This window comes from Bos indicus x Bos taurus, chromosome 15, assembly GCF_003369695.1.
Source record: "Bos indicus x Bos taurus breed Angus x Brahman F1 hybrid chromosome 15, Bos_hybrid_MaternalHap_v2.0, whole genome shotgun sequence".
Lineage (NCBI taxonomy): Eukaryota > Metazoa > Chordata > Mammalia > Artiodactyla > Bovidae > Bos > Bos indicus x Bos taurus.
This window is the reverse complement of record NC_040090.1, coordinates 2,238,775-2,244,774: the sequence shown is the minus strand read 5'-3', so window position 1 is coordinate 2,244,774 and position 6,000 is coordinate 2,238,775. Positions and strand designations below refer to the sequence as shown.

General features: G+C 42.6%; 1 pseudogene; it reads right to left on the bottom strand.

The window, feature by feature from the left end:
- Positions 1-382: 382 nt before the first annotated feature.
- Positions 383-1,324, bottom strand: LOC113904625 (annotated as a pseudogene).
- Positions 1,325-6,000: the final 4,676 nt, after the last annotated feature.

Sequence of the window (6,000 nt, the reverse complement as noted above, 5' to 3'; positions counted from 1 at the left end):
CTGATATATTCTCAGGAGTGGAATTATTGGATCATATGGTACCCCAATCGATCATTTAAGTCTTTTCTTTTTCAAAAACTAGCCATATGTGATTTATTTATTTAACAAATTTCCTGCTCCAGTCTGTATGTGCATACATGGGACAAAGAAACACAGTTCTAACCCTAGGCTTGTGTATGCTCCTGTTTTTGCATGTCCATTTGCATCAACATGATAATAATCGGTTTCCACTAGGAATCTAACATCATACGATGGGGGCATATCTCCTCAGGAAGATAAGTGCAGTGTGGGCCTTAACATGTGAGTCACTGAGCAAAGGATACCTTAGAGATGACGAAAGGATACCTTAGAGATGATGCTAACTTTTCTGGATCCTACATCATTAAAGAGCTAATCCTAGAGACAATTTTGATTTCTCAACAACCTTCTTGAATGCACTTTTGACCTCCCTGTTCCTCAGGTTATAGACCACAGGGTTTAGCATAGGTATGACCATAGCATATAACACAGAGGCCATTTTATCTGTATCCATGGCATGACTGGAGGAGGGCTGTAAGTACATGAATATGACTGTCCCATAAAAAATGGAGATAGCAGTGAGGTGAGAAGCACAGGTAGACAAAGCCTTCTGATGTCCCTCAGCTGAGTGCATCGTCAGAATGGTGATAATATGAGCAGGTAGGAAATAAAGAGAATCATGAGAGTAAAACCCACATGGAAGGTATTGATATGAACAAGAACCAACTCACTGACGTGCTTCTCAGAGCAGGAAAGGGTTATGAGTGCTGGAGCGTCACAGAAGAAGCGATGGACCACACTGGACCTGTAGAAAGACAGACTGAAGTTATCTCCAACGTTTACAGAGGCATTCGGAACACCACCTGCGTAAGAGCCTACGACAAGACAAGCACTCCTATTTTTTGTCATGGTGGTGGCACAATGCAGAGGTTTGCACACTGCTGCATATCGGTCATAAGCACTGATGCCAAGAGGTAACTTTCCCCAGTGCCAAAGACCATAAAAAAGAACAGCTGAGCGGCACATGCATTGTAAGAAATGACCTTATTTCCTGTAAGGAATCCTGCTGTCATATTGGGTGTGACTGTTGAGGAGTAACCAAAGTCCACCAGAGAGAGGTTACTCAGGAAAAAGTACATAGGAGTGTGAAGGTGAGGGTCCAGCAGAATCAGCATGATCATCCCCAGATTTCCAGCTAGAGTGATAAGGTAAGTGAGGGTAAACATCATGAGGAGTGGGACCTGTAGTCCTGGGCATCAGCAAGTCCTAGGAGGATGAACGCAGTCACTTCTGTTTTGTTGTCCATGGTGTCATTTAGGAATCGCAGGATGCCCTGCAACAATGAGAAGTAAAGGAGCAGAGGAATGGAAAGGACAGGGCACAGTGGGACTGGATGCATAAATGCGCTGTGAACTATTTCAATTACAGCATAATTTGTTCTACAGCTCTAAAGCATACACATAAGAAAATTAGTAAAAAAAAATTAATAGTTGAAATTTAAGAGTTTCATGGATCAGTCACCCCATTTACTAATTTTGTATATGAGAAACTGAGGTAAAGAAAGGGTTATGACGACCTTGTCTAAGGTCATCGTACTATTCATACTTTGGCTACCAGATGCAAAGAACTGACTCCTTTGAAAAGACCCTGAGGCTGGGAAAGATTGAAGGCGGGAGGAGAAGGGGACGACAGAGGATGAGATGGCTGGATGGCATCACTGACTCAATGGACATGAGTTTGAGTAAACTCCGGGAGTTGGTGATGGACAGGGAGGCCTGGCATGCTGCAGTCCACGGGGTCGCAAAGAGTCAGACACAACTGAGTGACTGAACTGAACTGAACTGAAGGTCATCACATATCTGGAATGACTCCATCTTCCAAATCATATCTACTGAGAATAGAAACAGCTTACCCTTCTACAGTGCTCACTTTCAGGAATATACATATATACATATACATATATATATATGTCACAGCTGGTCCCCATTATCTGTAGCAGTTAGGTTCTATAAAATAACAGTGAGCAGCGAATTCATGAATGCTTCTTTGCTCCCAGCAAAAATAGTTTCCTGCAAGACTCTGGCCACATTTTCATCAGTCGTTCAATCCAAAATATTTTTTATGTATGTTTCTCTTTAAAGAGATCTTATTTAATATATACTGTGGATTCATTAACATTGATCTCACAGCCAACAGCATTATATGTCATATACTTATTTTCTCCTTAAGGCACATCACAGTCTTCTTTTAGCACTACACTCAGGAAAATTTAATTTTCTTAATTAAAAAATCACAGAACAGGAAGCATAAAAATGTGAAAACTGACACTGCAAAGCCTGCATGAAAGCACTTGTACAGTATCCGTGGCGTGGAAGCACCTAGGTGTCCATCAAGAGATGGATGGGTAAAGAAATTATAGTCCCAACCCCTCGACCACCAGGAAATTCTCTGGGAGATACTTTGTTGCTACTTGCTTGTTTGAGGATTATTCAAAGTGGCAAACAAAATCAAAATCACAACGAGGTGCCACCTCACACTGGTCAGAGTGGCTATCATTAAAAAGTCTACAAATAACAAATGCTAGAGAAGATGTCGAAAAAACGGAACCTTCTTACACTGTTGGTGGGAACGTACATTGGTGCAGCCACTATGGAGAAAAGCATGGTGGTGCCTTAAAAAGCTAAAAATAGAGTTGCCGTGTGATCCAGAAATCCCACTCCTGGCATATATCAGGGCAAAAGTATAGTTCAAAAAGACACATGCACCCCGTGTTCATGGGCTTCCCTGGCAGCTCAGATGGTGAAGAGTCCGTCTGCAATGCAGGAGACCTGGGTTCGGTCCCTGGCTTGGGGAGATCCCCTGGAGAAGGGGAAGAAAACCGGCTACCCACTCCAGTTTTCCGGCCTGGAGAGGTCCATGGACAGAGGAGCCTGGCAGGTTGCAGCCCATGGGGTCACAAAGGGTCGGACATGACTGAGTGACTTTCACTACATTCATAGCAGTACCATTGACAATAGCCCAGACACGGAACCAGCCTACATGTCTACTGACAGCTGAGTGGATAAAGAAGATGTGAGACACAAGCAAGCACACACACACACACACACACACACGAGATACACACACACGAGATACACACACACACACACACACACACACACAAAAGAGAACAGTACTCAGCCACAAAAAGAATGAAATAATGCCATTTGCAACTAAATGGATGGAACTAGAGACCATCATATGATGTGAAGTAAAACAGAGAAAGATATATCGTATGGTATCATCTACATGTGGAATCTAAATATGACAGAAACGAATCTATCCATGAAACAGAGACAGATGCACTGACACAGACTTGCAGTTGCCTAGGGGGACAGGAGTGGGGAAGGGCTGGATTGGGAGCTCGGGACTAGCAGATGCAAGCTATTATACACAGAATGAATAAACAACATGGTCCTCCTGTGTAGCACAGGGAGCTATATTCAGTCCTGTAATAAACCACAATGGAAAATAATATGAAAAAGAATGTATAACTGAATCACTCTGCTGTACACCAGAAACTAACACATCTTCAATAACAAAAATAAAGTGGCAAACAAACAAAAAAAAAGAAATTGTAGTACATATATAAAATGGACTATTTTATATATATTTATATTTATATTCTTGAGAGTCTCTTGGACTGCAAGGAAATCAAACTAGCAGCCCTAAAGGAAATCAACTCTGAATACTCACTGGAAGAACTGATGCTGAAGCTGAAGCTCCAGTACTTTGGCCACCTGATGCGAAGAGCCAGTTCATTTGAAAAGACCCTGAGGCTTGGAAAAATTGAAGGGAAAAGGAAAAGAAGGCAGCAAAGGATCAGATGGTTGGATAGCACCACCGATTCAATGACAATGGACTTGGGCAAACTCCGGGAAATGGTGAGGGCCGGGGGGCCGGGCATGTTGCAGTCCATGGGGTTGCAGAGTCAGACACAACTTAGTGACTGAAAAGCAACAGCACATATACGTGAAATCTAGAAAAATGGTACAGATGAGCTGTACCGTTACTGGGCAGGAATGGAGTCACGGACACGGAGAACAGACTTGTGGACACCGGGGAAAGGAGAGGGTGAGATGAGCTGAGAGAGGAGCACTGAAGCAGAGACATTGCCGTGTGTAAGAGAGACAGCCAGGGGAGGTGCTGTATAACACAAGGAGTTCAACCCCACCTAAAGGGGTGGGGTGAGGTTGGTGGTGGGAGGGAGGGAGGCTCAAGAAGGAGGGGACATATGTATATACTTATGGCTGATAGACTTCCCTGGTGGCTCAGACGGTAAAAGCATCTGCCTACAATGCAGGAGACCTGGGTTTGATCCCTGGGTCAGGAAGATCCCCTGGAGAAGGAAATGGCAACCCACTCCACTACTCTTGCCTGGAAAATCCCATGGACGGAGGAGCCTGGTAGGTTACAGTCCATGGGGTCACAAAGAGTCGGATACAACTGAGCGACTTCACTACACTATGACTAATTCATGCTGTCATACGGAAGAAACCAATGCAACATTGTAAAGCAATTACCCTTTAATTAAATATCAAAAAATAAAAAACAACATGGAAATGGAAATAAGAAGGTAGAACAATTGCTTTGTTCAACCTCTGCTGGAAATGTGAATGTCAAGCAACTCAGATTTTTTACCACTCTGCACATGTCCCTAAATGATCACAAAAGCTCTGCAAATATTTATTTTAGGATTAAAATAAATTTTAACTATAAGAAAATCTGTAAATAGGAAATCTGTGAATCTGAAGATTGACTGTATGTACATATATTCATTTCATCCTCTCAACAATGCTATGAGGTTCATAGTCATTAGTCATTACCATCACTGATTTTATGGGATAACTTAGGCTCCAAAAGATTGCTTAATTTGATTTACATGAGTAGTAACTGGCAGAGCCAAGCTTTATGCTCGGATAGACTAGTTCCTAGTTCTCATGATATTAACTGAAATTTGAACTGAAGTGAACTAATTCAACTTACGTCTTTCACCAAGTGCACTGGGCCACACTCAATATTAGTTCCTAGGAATACTGAAAGAACTAATGTACTGTCTCTGGATTTGGGACTTACAATGGAGTAACAGAGACATATGCACATGCAGCACAGTGACCGCAACAGCAAATGTATCCAACCAGAAACAACAGCACAGAAGGAAAATAGTGCCCTGAGTGTAAGAACTCGAGATCTGGGACGAGCTGAATAGCATTCTGAAAGTGCCCTACCATTTACTATCGGGAGACACTGTACTAACTTAAGTTTTCTGAGCCTCACATTTCTCATTAAAAACAAAGATGTACTGTGAATGGGGCCATAGTTAAAGTTAATAAAATAATGCCTGAGAAGCAATAAGCATAAGCCTGATGAGTGCTAGCTCTAATAATATATCAGGATGAAAGCATGGTTTCTACCTTGGTTTGAAAAAAGTAGGATGCAATAGTCAAGTCTTCAGACTGTGGATTATTTTTGAAGTGTGATAGCCTCTCTTCTTAACTAGTCTTTCCTCATACAGGTGACACTGGTTAAGAATCTACTTGCCAATGCAGGAGGCTCAAGAGACATGGGTTCAATCCCTGGGTCGGGAAGATTCCCTGGAGTAGGAAATGGACTGTAGCCCACCAGGCTCCTCTTTCCTGCCTGGAAAATTCCGTAGACAGAGGAGCCTGGTGGGCTACAGTCCATGAAATCTCAAAAAAGCTGGACACGAATGAGCTATTGAGCACGCACACACACGGTATCCACTCAGATCTTCTGACCCCTCCAGCCGGCCTCACTGTGTCTTCCCTGCCTGTCATTGGCTATAGTGGCCATTTGCTCAAGTTATTCTTTGAGATCCATATTTTACCTTGGGTTGAAAGAGTCTTCTTCTGCTTCAACTTACTCCCATGGCCATCACCTATAATCTGCATCACAAAAATCTAGGGTTGAAATTGTATTTGA